Here is a 17293-nt window from a genome sequence, read left to right as displayed (position 1 = left end):
TGTAGCCTTAGTTATAAGACTCATAGCCTGGGGGGTTATCCCCATTTTACAGATGGGGAACGGAGGCACAGAGAGACTAAGTGACTTGCCCAAGATCACACAGGAAGGCTGTAACAGAGCCAGGAATTAACCCTGATCTTGTGAGTCCGTACTCCTAAAACTACATTGCCCCGCTAAGGAAAGTGCTTGACCTCGAGGCCTGGAGCTCCACATGCCCACCAGTCCGGCAAGGGTGAAGTCCTGTAAAGATATAGTCTCTTCCCTGCATGGATTTGAAAGGGCCAGGACTGTACTGAATAAACTGAGAGAAAAAAAGGTTTTTTTTTTTCTTGCGTCTCATCTCCCTCGGATTATTATTATTTGGGAGCGTAACATAATTTAACAGCACAATAAAGAGCCCATTACAGCTCCACCGACTGGGAGTCAGGGATTAGAAATCGCTTCTCGATTGTTTTTCATCCTCTCCCTCCCTCTTTTGTTACGCAGTCGCCAGTCGGATAGCGGCAGGACAGCAGCAGAAACCAACATATTCATAAATATGGAGAAAAGGAGGAACTCGAGAGGCTGCATTTCTCAGGCTCCCTGTCGGGTGCTTGGCCAACGCACGCGCCTCCCTCTGCCCACTCTACGCTGGGGAACTGGGAAGCAGACAGCTGCCATGTGGCGAGGGATTGTGGATAAGCAGGAAAGGACAGACACATCCTCTCCCCCCTCCACACACACACACATTTCCATCTGGTTTATTCACACCCCAGGGACAAGAAGACACCCTAGGGGCAGGAAGAACTTCTTAGAGATGGGGGAAATTTTTCAAAAGTACCTAGGTGCCTTAGGAGTCTATCCGCCGAGCTGGAGATGTGCTTCTCAGCTGGAGGAGACATACCCAGGCCAGCTCTGATTGAGCAAATGTGACAAATACAGAGTGCAGCTGCAGTGCCCCAAAGGGTGGGTGGGGCTAGCCGCCCCAAGTACGAGCCTGCCCAACAGGCTAGGTACATACTCCGTCTTTCCTGCTGCTTGTGCCGCCGCGGCTCTGCTCTATTGTTAGCACGCTCTCTTGCTCAGAGCTAGCGTGGGTAGGTTGCCTCAAGCCGGAAATGACACCTCCTGCTCCAAGCGTAAACACAGCCAAAGTCCCATTTTCCAAAGAGACCGGGCCCTTGGATCTGGCATGCTTGAACAAGCAGCATGGGGCTGTCTGAGCCCACACAGGGCCCTAGATATGGATGTGAACGGCGAATCTGTGCTGGTGAGGTAATTGGAGCTAGCTAGATGAAAGCTAGCTTGCGGGCGGCTAGCCATAATGCAGTCACGCCTCTGATTGCCGTCTCATTGAAAAGAAATGGAGTTTAGGCTTGTAAGTGCCTATGGCCTGGTGTACACTTGTAACTTCTACCGGCCAGGAGTGTGGAACCCCCCCCCCACCCCAACATGCCTGGCAATATAGCTGTTGACAAAACAACCCTGCCTAGACACGGCTATGTGGAGAGAAGAGGGCTTCTGTCAGCATCGCGACCATTTGGGGAGGTGCTGTTCCTACTTCGGCGGAAAAACTCCTCCTTCTGTTGGCTGCGTTTACACTACGGGGCTGTGCTGACACGTTCTGTGGTGTAGTCATAGGGTACGTCTACACCGTAGTTGCTACCGCAGCATAGCTATGATGTTACAGCTGTAGTGCAGACACCTCCTACATCAATGGAAGGGGGATTTTTTCGCTGTTGTTAGCAATCCATCTCTCCAAGAGGCGGTAGCTAAGTCGATGGAGGAATTCTTCTGCTGACCTAGCTGCGTCCACAGCGGAGGTTAGGTCGACCTAACTACACTGCACAGGGTGCACAATGTTTCACAGCCCTGGGTGACTAGATCCGTCTAAATTTTTAAGTGTGGGCCAGGCTTTAGCCCAGTGGCTCGCAACCTTTCCAGACGACTGTACCCCTTTCGGGAGTCTGATTTGTCTTGTGTACCCCCAAGTTTCACTTAATTTAAAAACTACTAATCAGACATCAGTGTCGCAGCACACTCTTACTGAAAAATTGCTGACTTTTTCATTTTTACCATATAATTATTAAATAAATCCATTGGAATATAAATATCGCACTTACATTTCAGTGTAGAGTATAGAGAGCAGTATGAACAAGTCTTTGTCTCTAGGAAATTTTAGTTTGTACTGACTTCGCTAGTGCTTTTTAGGTAGCTTGTTGTAAAACTAGGCAAATATCTGGATGAGTTGATGTACCCCTGGAACACCTTAGCGTTCCGCCAGGGGTACACGTACCCCCGGTTGAGAACCACTACCCGAGCCTAAGTCCCTTCTGAAAATGGGACTTAGGTTATTAAGTCACTTTAGTACTTTTGAAAATGTTACCCCGGCTCTGTGTGATTTTCGTTGTTTTTTGTTTGCTTTTACTGATTTATCTATTTTGGTTCTAGGTGTGATTTTTTTTTAAACTGAAATAGTAATACCAGAACAACTGTGTGTGTGGACAGTTATACTGGTATAAAAGTACTTTATAATGGTATAGCTTTTTCTCCTTCCCCTATAGGAATAAACTCTACTGGTCTAAGCTCTTTTATACCAGCATGTGTCCATACTAGGGAGTTGAACTGCTTCAACTATAGCAGTTTCAAACCAATATAGTTACAGTGATACAGATGTGTGCATAGAAATCATTATAAGAAGCACCACAATTATTATTATTCATGATTTGTGTTGCAGTAGCATGTAGAGGGCTGAGTTCAGGTCCCCATTGTGCTAGGGGCTGTACAGACACAGTCTCTGCCCTGAAGAGCTTAACTAGACAAGAGTGTTACAGGATGAGAAACTGAGGCACTGAGCATGGAAGTGCTGTGCTCAAGGTTACTGGCAGAACCAGGAATAGAACCCAGGTCTCCTGACTCCCAGCCCAGTGCCCCATCCATTGGATGCTGCTGCTTCTGATGATATAACACTGATACTACTCCTTAGTGGCTTGGGGCCAGACTCATTTCGATGGAGTAAGTTACATGGCCTTACCATGCCCCCTTCCTCCATGCGGGTTCCACTTGGGAACAGGGCCAACAACTTTAACTCACCATGCATAGCAGCTGAATTGGTGCAGTCTCCGCTAGTACAACTCATTCCCTAGCTGCCCTGACCGTTTCCTCTTCCCACCTATATCCTGGGGTTGTGCCAGTCTCCTACTGCCCCCTGTGGTGGAAGGGGAGGATGCAATTGCACGCTCCAAAAGAGTTGGAGAACCCCTAGGTGAGAATAACCCACCTGCTCTGCTCCAGCTGTAATATGACTTTTAATTCCTCTCCTCCTCTATTATTTGTCATTTCGCACTGTGACGGTGTTAGATCCTGCAAAGAGCCTTCAGAGGCAGATTGGTATGAAAGACACTGTACAAAATCAAGTTGTATTGTAGAGTAATTGTACCTGGAAGGTACAGAAGCAGCTGTGACCAAATACCAGGCGTTGGCTCTTTGAAATGTGCGAGAAGCCATCTGAACATGGCAGGAATAAAAACAACAAAGGAGAAAACTGGGACAACCTCTTTAACACCGGGGACCGGGCGGAGGTGGAAGCGACTGCCAGTGAGAAGGGGAATGGAATGATTTCCCCCATCCATCTGCGGGCATCTGCAAACTCCCTTGCCCCCACTCCTCCACCCCTTTAGATTTCAATTTTGGCACAGATGCTTCTATGCGGGGTGCCTCCTAACTAGACTGTCATGTAGACTAGAGTCCTGTAAAGAGTCCTCACATCATGCCAAACTGGGGTTGGGAGCAGACCGGATTTCACTGTGCAACACAGACCGACAGTAAAGAAGGGGTGTCTGGTGCTGGGACAGTCAGGATAGGTGCTGCTGATCTCTCCCCCTGGCAGCTCATGTCCAAATTAGGGCTGAACAAAAATGGTTTGATCCCACGAGTCAATGCTAAAAAAAAAACCCCAACAACATTGCTTGAACCACTTTGGGTACCTGGGAAGGATTCAAGCCAACACATGAGTGTGGTGTGATTTGGGGCATTTCAGCAACCCATGTTCCAGATGGTAGTACTGGCAGCAGCAGTGGGGGGAGAATAGTCAGTATTGGGGGGATCCAGTACCCCAATTAGTGCAACCCTAGGATGTGGCACTACAGAACAGACTGGAAGCCTAGAGAGAACTACAAGTTCCCCGCCTATGTCCAGCAGCAGCCCCAGTGAAGAAACCCCTTTATGTTCATCACAGCCAAGTCCTGTCCTCTTTCTGGTATGACAGGTTTCAGAGTGGTCGCCGTCTTAGTCTGTATCAGCAAAAAGAACGGGGAGTCCTTGTGGCACCTTAGAGATTAACATGTATGCATCTGATGAAGTGGGTTTTAGCCCACGAAAGCTTATGCCCAAATAAATGGGTTAGTCTCTAAGGTGCCACAAGTACTCCTTGTTTTTTTTTCTGCGGGACTCTACGTTATCTACTGCTGCTTCAGCTCACTGTCTGGAAGAGGACTGCCCCAAGGGGTTTGGGGAGCAGTGTCTCTCTTTGCTGGTTGCCCTGACAGTGGCATATGGGGGATGGGCCCACGACAACCACCACCTAAAGACAAAACAAGGGGAGGGGAGGCTGCAAGCTAGCCCATACCCCCAGTATGATTGGTAGTGAAGGGATGTCCCAGGGCCTGTGTGGGGGGATGGATTAAAACTTTCTAGGGACCAAGTGAAAGCAGTAAGGTTCACAGGGAGACCAGGAAGCGCAAACAAAGCACTGAACAGCCTCTGTGCCATTAAGGAGGATGGAAGTCTCGGGGAAGCTGGAATGGAGGGAAGCAATTCCATAGCTGGGACCCCTCCTTCCAGATGATGTCATAAAATCATAGAACATTAGGGTTGGGAGAGACCTCAGGAGGTCATCTAGTCCAACCCCCTGCTCAAAGCAGGGCCAACACCAACTGAATAATGGTGTCCTCTCTCACCAAAGGAATACCAGTTAGTAGGAAGAGCCAGGTAATAGTAATGGGGGATTTGGTTAGGGTACAAATAACATAAAGAAAGGTAGGAGAGAGTCCTGGAGGCCAAATTTAGGTGCAGGACCTCCATGGTAGCATTATCTGAAATATTTCCAGTTCCATGCACAGGGCCAGAAAGACAGATAAACTACAGGTTCCCAATGCCTGGACAAGATGATGGTGTAGAAGAAGGGCTTTAGGTTTCTTAGGAACTGGGGACCCTTTTGGGAAAGGAGAAGCCTACACAGTGAGGATGGGCTTCTCTAAACCAAAACAAAACCAGACTGCCGGCATGTAAAATTAAAAACGCTGTAGAGGAGCATGTAAAACAAGGGATGGGGAAAGCCGACAGGAGCATGGGAGCATGTGGTTCAGACACAGTCATCCCTTAGGGGAGGATTTATTAAAGGGAATATTCTATATCTTAGGAAAGATGATTGCAAAGAAGTTGGTAAATTACAGGTAGGAGCTAGTGAGGAAGAGTAAAATGTAAACAAGTCCTATTGAAATAAAACACATGAAAGCAAGCAACCGAACATTAACAAACGGTGGTACAAGTGCTTATATACAAATGCTAGGAGTCTAAATACTAATATGGGTGAACTAGAATGTCTGGCATTAAATGAGGATATTGCTAGAATAAGCATCACAGAAACTTGGTGGAAAGAGGATAGGCAATGAGACATGGTAGTACCGGGGTACAAAATATATAGCAATGACAGTAGGTCGCACTGGTGGGGGAGTGGCACTATATGTGAAAAAAATCAGAGTCAAATAAAGTAAACATCTTAAATGAATCTAACTGTACCATAGAATCTCTATGGATAGAAATTCCATCCTTCAATAATAAGAGTATAGCAGTAGGAAGATACTACTGACCACCTGACCAGGCTGGTGACGGTGATTGTAAAATGCTCAGGGAGATTAGAGAGGCTACTAAGGCTGAAAACGCAATACTAATGGGGGATTTCAACTATCCTCATATTGACTGGGTAAATGTCACCACATGAAGGGATGTAGAGAATAACATTTCTAGACACCATAAATGACTGCTTCTTGGAGCAGCTCATCCTAAAACCCACCAGGGGAGAAGCAATTCTTGATTTAATCCTAAAAGGTGCACAGGATCTGGTCCAAGAGGTGAATATAGCTGAACCTCATGGTAATAGTGACCATAATAGAGGGGGTAAAGTGCCAAAGAAATCCTCCCAGGGGAAAAGTACAAAAGAAACCCACCACAGCAGCATTTAACTTCGAAACAGGGAACCACACAGTGTGGAGACTATTCAAAAACATCATCATAAAGGCAAATGTATATACCGAATCAAAAAAACAGTAAGAGAACCAAAAAATTGTCACCATGGCTAAACAGCAAAATAAAAGAGGCGGTTAGAGGCAAAAAGGCATCCTTTGAAAATTGGAAGTCAGATCCTACTGAGGAAAATAGAAAGGAGTATAAACTCTGGCAAGTCAAGTGTAAAAATATAATAATGGAGGCCAAGAAAAAATCTGAAGAGCAACTAACTAAGGACACAAATACTAAGAGCAAAAAAGAAAGAAAGAAAGAAAGAAAGAACATCAGAAGCTGGAAGCCTGCCAGCAAATCCACTGTACCACTGGACGATCAAGGTGCTAAAGGAGTTAAAGGAGCACTCAAGGAGGACAAGGCCATTGCAGAGAAGGCAATTTTTTTGCATTGGTCTTCACTGCAGAGGACATGAGGGAGATCTCAACACCAGAGTCATTCTTTTTAGGGGACAAATCTGAAGAACTGTCCCAGAATGAGGTGTCAATGGAGGAGGTTTTGGAACAAATTGATAATTTGAACAGTAATAAGTCACCAGAACCAGATGGTATTCACCCAAGAGTTCCCAAGGAACTCAAATCTGAAATTGCAAAACTGCTAACTGTGTTATGTAATTTATGGGTTAAATTATCTTCTGTACCAGATGACAGGATGGTAGATAGTGTCATACCAATTTTTTTTCAAAAGCTCCAGAGGGAGTCCTGGCAATTACAGGCCAATAAACCAAACTTCAGTATCGGGCAAATTTCTTGAAAGTGTAGTAAAGAAGAAAATGATCAGACACAAAGATACACATGATATCAGCACAGCTTTTGTAAAAGGACATCATGCCTCACTAACTAAGTTCCCTCTAAGCTGTGTGGCTGTGCAGCTGCCTATTAAGTGCCGCACAGGCGCTCAGGGCTGCGGCAGGGAGAGATGCCTCTTCCCAAGCCCCAGACCTGCCATGGTGCTCCCCCCGCCAGCCCCGACTTGCTGCGACTGGGAGACAAGCACCCCTCCCTCAGCCCCGACCCTGACCCAGCCCAGCCCAGCCCTGCTTCAGCCGCGGGAGAGGCACCTTTCCCCCTTCCAGCCCAGGTGCTGCTGTGGGGAGAGAGAGCTGGGGGGAGTCCTCTCTCCCCGCCGTAGCCCCAGGGAGCCCCACTGCATCCCAAACCCCTCATCCCCAGCCCCACCCCCAGCCGGAGCCCTCACCCCACACCTCAACCCTCTGCCCCAGCCTTGAGCCCCTCAGCCCCAGCCCCACCCCAGAGTCTGCCCCCTACACACACCCCAACCCTCTGCCAAAGTCCTGAGCCCCCTCCCACACTCCGAATCCCTCGGCCCCACCGCGCCATACGAATTTTGTTGTGTTCATTATTTATCACTATTGGTGCACATAACAAAATTAATTCCGCACATGTGTGGGAAAAATTAGAGGGAACACTGCTCACTAATCTATTACAATTCCTCGAGGGCATCAACAAGCATGTGGACAAGGGGGATCCAGCTGATATAGTGTACCTGGACTTTCAGAAAGCCTTTGACAAGGTCCCTCCCCAAACGCTCTTAAGCAAAGTACGTTGTCATGGGATAAGAGGGAGGGTCCTCTCATGGATCAGTAACTGGTTAAAAGATAGGAAACTGATGGTAGGAATAAATGGTCATTTTTCACAATGGAGAGGGGTAAATAGTGATATCCCTCCCCCAACCCCCCCAAAGATCTGTACTGATCCGGAAAATGGAATGAACAATGAAGTGGCAAAATTTGCAGGTGATACAAAATTACTCATGATAGTTAAGTCCACAGCTGACTGCGAAGAGTTACAAAGGGATCTCACATAACTGGATGGCTGGGCAGCAAAACGGCAGATGAAATACAATGTTGATACGGGCAAAGTAATGCACACTGCAAAACTATTCTGCAACTATACATATAAAAGGCTGGGGTCTAAATGAGCTCTTATCAGCCAAGAAAGAGATCTTGGGGTCATTGTGGATATTCCTCAAAAAAGAATGAGGTAAATTCATGGAGGATAGGTCCATCAAAAGCTATTAGCCAAGATAGTCAGGGAAACAATCCCATATTCTGGGTGACCCTAAACAGCCAATTGACAGAAGCTGGGACTGGATGACATGGAATGGATCATTCGATAATTGCCCTGTTCTGTTCATTGCTCTGAAGCAGATGGCACTGGTCGCTGACAGAGACAGGATAGACTAGATGGACCAGTCCCAGTACGGCCATTCTTATGTTTTTATGTTCTAACTTGGCTGAACTGGAACCAGCTCACATTCAAGTTCACAAAATCCACATGACCTGAAACCATTCACCCGAAATTTTTTTACCATCACTGACTGTTTCCCCCTTAATAACCTTTCAGTGTTGCAGTGGAGGCACAGGACTGGGACTAACAAGACCTGCCTTCTATTCCTGACTCTGCCACAGACTTCCTGTGTGCCCTCGGGCAAGTCACTCAATCCCTTTGGGTCAGATTTACAGAGATATTTAGGTGCCGGAAGATGCAGAGAGGTTTCAAGTGGGGCTTTAAAAAGTGCTTTAGGGAGTTAGCCGGCTAACTCCCTTAGGCCTTTTTGTAAATTCCACTAGGTGCTTCTCTGCATCTTCAGGCACCAAAACACCTTTGTAAATCTCTCACATTGTGCCTCAGTTTCCCCCACCTATAAAACTAGGATAATAATCCTCTCTCCCATCCATTGTCTGTCCTGTTGATTAAGATGGTAAGCTCTTCAGGACAGGGGCCCTCTATTTGTAAAGCTCCTGGCCTCCGATATTGGTTGGGACTATCGTAATACAAACAATTAACAGAAGCAGCCAGAAACACTCCTGTAGATATGTGAGGTATCCAAGAAATCCTCCTCCGCCGATGGTTTTGTATCACCTCGCAGAGGTGATCATGCTTGCAGACCAACACATTATTATTACTTTTTTTATGACCACCTTTAAAAAAAAAATAAGCACCTCACTCCAGTAATAATATGGAGACATTTCTCGGGATGCCAAATAATGAAATGCATTTCCACACCAGCTTCATAATTAATGTTTGCATCATTTATCTTTTGTGGAAAGATTATTCTGACTAACGAGGTTCTGGGCCACTAATTCATTACGGTGCCTTGTCACTTCCTGCTCCTTCTTATTACCCAGAAATAGACTCATTAGTCAGAGTTCAGTGACAGGGAGAAATTGTGTACGTTAATTTAATTCCCTTCTCTCCCTTCTGGGTGAGTGTTTGTCCAAAACCAAGGACTAGAAAGAGGTGGGGAAAATATGACTGGTTGGAATGATTGATTCTTTCCTTGCTGTGCTTTCAACCTTGCACTTGCATGGCAGGGAATAAAGGACAGATCATGAGAATGTGTGTGTGTAAACAGGTGTGTAACTGATCTGGGATCATGCAGGACTTCCCAATCATCACCCTATCAGATGGGATGCTGAGAGGTTGATAATGGGCAGAGGAAGGTGAGAGGAAGTCCCATTGCTGCCTTGCAATCTCCCAGTCTGTCTGTATCCATCTCTTGTCTTACATGTAGATTGTAAGCTCTTGGGGGCAGAGACTGTCTTTTTGTTCTGGTTTTGTACAGCACCGAGCACGATGGATGATGACTAGGGCTCCCAGGTGCTACGGTAACACAATTGATTAATAATAATCTAACACAGTGTTTGAGCTGGAAGCTTCCTCCTACCCTGCAGGGTGAATTCCATTGGCTAACACAGAGTTCCTGTAAACGTGACACTCCCCTGCAGGACAGGTGGAATTCTAATGCTGCCGCAGTGCACCCCTGGCAGGAGTCAATGTGACTGCGAAGCTCAGCTTGCTAGCTAGCTGCTCCCTGATCCAAAGCCCACTGCAGTCAACAGAAAGTCTCCCCTGGACTTCACTGGCCCCCCCGTTGTTGCTGCTTTGATAAATGGGGTTGGGTGTTACATTTTCATAGAAGAGCTAACGAATCTTTGCCAGTCTTTTCCTCGTGTCCATTGGGCGTAGGAGAGGCGGGGAGCAAGAACCGGGCTCCAGGAAGCATACAGGACTGTCTTGGCAGATGGTCTGTGTTTTTGCACGTCTGGGCACAATTTCAGGGCCTGATCCAAAAGCTTATTGAAGGGGAAAGATTCCCATCGACCATGGCGGACTTCAGATCAGGCCTTAATAGGCAAGTGCACCCAAGCAGGAAAAAATACAAGCCACTTGCCTAACAGGTCAAGAGCTCCATGGGATTCCTGCAATGGAGCTGGCCGGGACCCCACCGAGGTGGAGCTGATCTTTATCAGGCGAGGAGGTATGTGCGTTATGATCTGTGCTCGTACCACTGCATCCACTCCCCACTTCATACATGCCTGTAATATATGGTTCAGACTTTCCCCTCTCTGGGATTTATCACTTGCTGGAGCGCCGTGATGGAATTACAGCTCTGTATTTTATGGTTACTGATCTATTCTTCTACAGCTAGTTTTCCATTGTCTGACCTGATGTGATGTTTTATTTCCGTCCCCACCCATTTCGATATTTTTACCCTCACTTGCTGTTTCTCCCTTAATAACCAGCAAGCCATTTCACCCAGAGCGACACCCCACCGAACAAACACAGGCAATGCGCTTGACGTGCCTCTTCTGCAATGAACAATTGCTTTTCCGGCTGGAGCAGAAGGGGACAAAAGGAAAAAATATTGATTAAATGTACCAAAGGGGGGGAGGGTAAAAGGCACTGGGGGAAATTGATTCCGAATGAGAAATAATTAACAATTTCAAATTGGGGTTGATGGGACCTGAAGGGCTGGGAGGATCAATAGACAGCCTGCAAACCAAACCCAGAGCCCAGAGCACCCATCATCAGTGGAGCTGTGGCCATTAACTACAGAAAAACTGCTGGCTTTCAGCAAGGCAGAGAATTGGCCACAAGGCTGGTATTAAACATGACGAGGTTGGAGAGTCCATATATTTCCTCTTCATTGCCTGGCCAGGGCCCCTTTCAAAGAGCTTTTGAGCTCTTTAAGGTGGGGAATTTCTTTTTGTTCTATAGGGCCACACCTGCAGCGGGGTGGTGATCAATGATTGAGGCTTTTAGGTGCTACTGCAGAGCAAATAATTTAATAATAGAGACACATCCACCTCCAAACCAGTTATCATCAAACCTAGATCTGTACCCAATTTCATGCTGGTTCCTTTCTCAATATTGGGTCAAGCCAAAAATCGCAGATTGGAATAATCCCAAACTCTGAGCCTGGGAGGCATTCCCTAACCTGAGCATGCATGGTACTTGTATTTCTACCTGGGTCAAGCCAAAAGCCTAGATCTGGATGCCCTTAAACTTGGCAGGCGGAATTTTCAAAGATGCTGAAGAGGATCTGGATATACAGTGCTTTGAAAATCTCGGCCTGTAGGTCTAAAAATCCATATCCAAATGTTGGCACCTGCCTCTCTATCTACTTCTGCTGCTCCCCGGATGAATGTGAACCTCCCAATTATTAAATGATTTAGCTTCACAATCTTAGTGTGAAATAGGGGGACACTGTTAACTCCGTTATACAGATGGGGAACTGATCAGTTGACTTTCCTAAGATCATGCTAGAAATCTCTTCTGAGGCCAACGTCAATGACTTATCCACAAGACCACTCTGCCTGCCCTATAGCAAGTGTTAACTCTGTCCCCCTAAGTAACTATAGCTACATAGATCTATGTAAGCAGAGAGGACTGCAGGATGGAAATTCCATTTCACAAAGAATTTCAAGATTTTGATATCAGGGTTTGTTTGGAATTGGAATGAAACCAGCACATTTTGAAATTCTCAGCGAAGGAAAATACTGATTTTTGTTTGTTGAGTTGGTGGGGTCTTTCATTTCGACAAAATCATTCTGTTTCGATTTCAGCTTTCTTTTATTTTACACATCATATTATATAATATGATAGAACATATACATATATATTCAAAATGAAATGGAATTTCCAAAGGAAAAAAATGCAATATTTTATTTCAAAAATGTCAAAATGAGAACTTTGAAGTTTTTCTCCTAAACAACATTGTAACACAATTTCACAAATTTGATGGAACTGCATTTTCCAATGGAAAATGGTTTTGTCAAAGTTTGTCCGATCAGTTCTAATATGTAGTTATAAAAATGACATACAGAGAGTATATGCCACACACAGAGACACATTAAATATATATATATATATTTTAAATCTACTGTTAAGGTCAAGATTTTAAGTGCACAAAAGATAGGAAATTCACTTGTAATGTTCCTATCAAAACTTGAAGTCAGCCCCTGGTGTGCATGTATTACAAAATCTAGACTCTGATTACACCACATATAGTTTAAGCAGCAATGCTAAATGGTACATGTTTGCATTCACAGTGATAGAAAGAGGAGCATTTTAAACATACATAAGTTATGTGTAGAGGCTCAAGAGAGGAGCAGAATAGAGAAAAATATGCAGATCTATTCCACTGGGTCTTATTATACTGTATTATGTGCTGAATAGCATGTGGATTTACTCAGTGATACTATAATGGCACATCCTGGTGTAGTGCACTGGCACAAGGGGATAGAATTAAAGGTGAATTGCAAAGGAAAGTTAAATACTCAAAGCAAGATTCTAGGGAGGGAAAAGCATATGTCTCCATGTTTAATAACAGAAACATTGCATCAAAATTGCCTCCCTTAGATCCTGAGGAGTGGGTTCTACAAACTTCCTGGCTTCTCTGCCCTAAGTCCCAAAATCACAATAAACACTCAGGGTGCATCTTCAGTAGGAAAAAGGCACGTGCTTAACAAGAGGTAACAGCCTAGTGAAGACAAGGCAGCCTGGAGTTTTCACAGGAGTTCGCAGGTCAAGATAAAGCCTATGAAAGAGCTTAGGGTTTACCCTGACCTGCTAACTTGTGTGAAAACTACTAATTGCCTCGGCTTGTCTAGGAGTTTTAGCTCAAGCCAAGAACACACTTTTTTTGCGGAGGCGTAGGACATTATAACTACCGCAGGCAAGCCCTTTGACATCACAACCTCCACAGGCAAAGCCCCCAAGCCTGTGTTGGGGTAGTTGTGAATCTGCTCATGGGGGACAGGGGTGGGGTCTGAAGTGTGGATTTGTCAGGATTAAATGGTTTCAGTACTACACTGATTATGGAATGTTATTGGTTTCCTTAAAGCAATTACAATAATAATGCAATGTAAATACTTTACAGATCAAAAAGGGGGGTAGGGATGGGGGAGAGACAAGGGCAAACGAGATCATAAGAAAAAATATGAAAAATCTATATACTGCTGCTTTCAATAGCCCTGTGACGCCTGACCCAGGTCTCCAAGTTCAAGTGAAAGACTCTGGTGCCACATTTAGTTACTGCGCCTTCATTTTCATGCTGTTTCATAAGGCTGGTTTTATTAAACCACGCAGCAAGGCCTCAATCAAGCACACTCTGAAACCAACCCCAGAGCTCCCATTGACTTCAATGCAATCAGGCTCAGACCCTTGGGGATCATGACCTTAAAGAGCGTAATATTATATGCATTACAGCAGCGCCTATGTGATTTACGCTATGGGTAGATCTGAGTGGCCCTTACCCCGAGTGAGGCCACACTGCACTAAACATATACTCCCGGCCCTGAAGAGCTCACGCTCTGAATAGAAAAGGCAGAAAAGAACCATTGTCCTCGGGGGAAACTGAGGCACAAAAATGGAGTGACTTCTCAAGGTCACACAGGAAGCCTGTGACAAAGATGGGAACTGAACTCTTATCTCCTGATGCCCAGTTTAGTCCTGAACTACAAGGCCAGCCTTCCCTTCTTAGAGGAAAACCCTTATCAAGAGTTTGAAGGATTTCATTCAAGGGAGGTGGAGACAGCGGTAGGGACAGGAGAGGGGGAGAGATGCTAAACATGCTAATGTGTTAGTGCATTCTGGCAAGAATAAATACACACTGCAAAGCCTGATGCGAAGGGCACAAAATACACAAAGGTTTCCAAGTGAGTAAACATGAATTGGAGGATTAGTCTTGTTTGCAAGGCATCCTTTGCACAAAGAAATTGAACTGGGGGCCTCTGCATCCTCAAGAAGCAGGCTGCCTAGAGAGCTGAAGACCTCTCTTACCATACGTCTACACTGCAATAAAAGGCCACAGGCACGGAGTCTCAGAGCCTGGGTCACTCGGCTCAGGCTGTGGGGCTAAAAATAGCAGTGGCGATGTTCGGGCTTGGCCTGGAGCCTGGGCTCTGAGACCCCGCCCCTCGCGGGGTTTCAGATTTGGGGTTCCAGCCCAAGCGGGAATTTCCACCCTGTTATTTTTAGCCTTGCAGTTTGAGCCCTGCAAGTTGGGGTCAACTGACTCAGGCTTTGAAACTCAGTGCCATGCGTTTTGTTTCGTGGGGGAACCTTAGTTATCACCCTATTTCTTCAAGGAGATCTCTGCCCTGCCTTCTTGGAGATCATTCCTCCGGGCACTCTCGAAGCAGCCCTAGCTTCCGTTATGGTCTAAAGCCAGATCAGGGTTAGGCCTGTTCCAACCAGCTGCCCACACTCTGTCCAGGTTACACTTCTTCAGCTGCAACTAGTTGGGGCTCGCATAACGCTGTTCGTCGCAAGGTCCATTTGCACGTCTGGGCTATGCATTTCCATGAGGTGTTTTTTAATCAATACCACTAGCTCTAACATGGTAGAAGTTGAGAGTTGAACAGTTAGGGAAAGAGTATGGGCTACGATAAACGGGCATTCAGCAAAGATTGCCCCAAATTAAAGGTCCATGCAAATTCTTTTGAGGGTGCAGCAGGTGGGACTTGGAAGAATCTCCAGCAATGGAAGACTGACAGCTCCAAATTAGCCCCCCTCCTTCACTGGTCTTCAGTGCAAAGCTCAGCTGAGGATGCAAAGGATCTCTGAGAACAGTCACACTCAGTGCACGCTTGGATCAGAGAGGGAAGTGCGTGCTAGGCTGACTAGACAGCAAATGTGAAAAATCGGGACGGGAGTAGGGGGTAATAGGAGCCTATATAAGAAAAAGACCCAAAAATCGGGACTGTCCCTATAAAATTGGGTCATCTGGTCACCCTAGCACGCCCAGGCAGGGATGGAGTGGCCAGGGAGAGATACAGACAATGGTCTTATCCTCCCTGCACTCTGGGGACAACGGGTGAAATGTGGCCACTCATGCATGATTTGATTGGGTAGGGGGGGTTGATCCATGTTGATCCATGACAGTCCCTCCAGCGCTGAAATATGTCTTGACTAGCAAAACCCAGGCAACATGAGCTTTGGGGCTGCTTGAAACCAGAGTTTATATTTCTCAGCTCAGATCTGTCTCTGGTACAGCTGCATCCCCCATTAAGGACATGCAGGGTAAAGTCCTAGCAGCGGGACTTGTTCTCACAAGCTTTTGGGAAGTTCCAAAGCGAAAGGAACTAGATCCCAACGCCCTCCCTTCCCCCAATGTGTAGCGCAGGGATCCCCACAGGGAGGGGAACAGAATCCCAGCCTCCCCTCTCTAATCAGTACATGACACAAACATCTAGTAACTCCACACTCCCCACTGGAGCTGCTATTAGCAGTCGACTCTTCATTGCAACAGAGCCTCTAACTTGTCTAAATATTTCCCTCGAATACGCGACGTGTTTCCACTCCCAGCTCCGCTCCCGCCGGGGGGTATTTTCGCTCGGACTTTCCCATACATTGTGCTTGCACCAGGCTCACACAGAGTCCACATTAGAGCCCTGCAGGGGACTAGGGGAGAGCCCTGCAGCGGGACTGGGATACCGGGGACCCGCAGCCATACTAGTGGGAGCAGGATTAAAAAACAGCCCCACGCGGGGCTCTAGCCCACAGCAGGTACCTGAGCTCAGCTAGGGTAAAACAGAGCTGGGAGGCGGGGGGTTGCATGAGGGGTGTTACGGTTTAGCAGGTGACCTAGTACCACAGTGGCCATTAACCCCTGAGTTACCGAGTCATTACCAGTGCCAGACAATGCACAGGCAATACTTAAGGCTCTAAGCACCACCTGAGAGCCATGCATGGTCCCAGCCCCTTTAAGGGTCCCACTGACCAAGAGCAATAGCAAGGGGTGGGAGCCACCCTACCAGCATGGCACCAGCCTGACCACTTTTACCCCTTCAATTCCCCCCCACACACACCATACCAGCCGTGGGGAGCAGCTACATTGGCACAGCTCTGTCCAGCTTCCTCCCCCGCTCCCCTATACAAGCACAAGGGGAATGCTTAAGGAGGCAAAATGCCTAGCACCAGCATGGTGCATTTTGCACATGGATGCCAAAATCTCAGGAGAGAAGGGATTCATCACAACAGGGAGACGCTTTCACCCAGAGAACTCAGGCATCTGGGGCATGAGGAGGCTGCCCCAAAACACTGCCAGGGGCTAATGTCACCTAGTCCTGACCTAGAGCATGCAAAGACAGAAATGGGGACAGCCCTGTTTATCTGGTGCCTGGCAAGGGAACGGGCAGGGCAAACCTTGCTAATCCAGTGCCTGGCACAGGGATGGGGAAGAGGCCCCCTCTCCACACAGCAAGCCCACGCTTGAAACCCCATCTGCCTCCACACGGAGCTAAAGTGGGCTTTTACCGCCAGCCAAGTGACTCCATATAAACCCGACATCTTGATGGCCTGTATTGATCCTTGACTGGCCACTTCCCCAGTTATCCTTTCAAGTCAAGCCGAGGATTTCTCGCCCTGTCTACAACTCAGCTGGAGCTGGGCTCTGGGCTATTCCAGCTGCGGCCTACTTTCCCTTTCCCACATTACCACCAGCACACGCAGGCAGGAATCACAATTAGGCTGGCAATTTTTGCTGATGAGGAGTGGAGGGGAAGAGGGAAAAAATACACAGGCTCCGCACGCTCTTTTCCCACTGTCCTAACTCCCCGGGGATGGGTTTTCTTCTCCGCAGCAGTTTTTCCCCATGCTTTCCCCCTTGCTGTGCTTGCATGAAACCTTGTTTAGCTGCACCCCTCGTCAGCACAGGCTAATTATCCTAAGCGTAGACACGGCTCTGAGGAAACAGCCGAGGAGCA

At 46.9% G+C, this 17293-nt stretch overlaps 1 protein-coding gene across 4 annotated transcripts in view; it reads right to left on the bottom strand.

The window, feature by feature from the left end:
* NTM (neurotrimin) overlaps nucleotides 1-17293 on the bottom strand; it is a 697991-nt gene that overhangs the window by 434215 nt on the left and 246483 nt on the right. The window lies entirely within an intron of this gene.

The sequence above is a fragment of the Malaclemys terrapin genome, chromosome 15, assembly GCF_027887155.1.
Source record: "Malaclemys terrapin pileata isolate rMalTer1 chromosome 15, rMalTer1.hap1, whole genome shotgun sequence".
Taxonomy (NCBI): domain Eukaryota; kingdom Metazoa; phylum Chordata; order Testudines; family Emydidae; genus Malaclemys; species Malaclemys terrapin.
The sequence above is the reverse complement of the archived record's forward strand: the minus strand, read 5'-3'. Positions and strand labels throughout refer to the sequence as shown.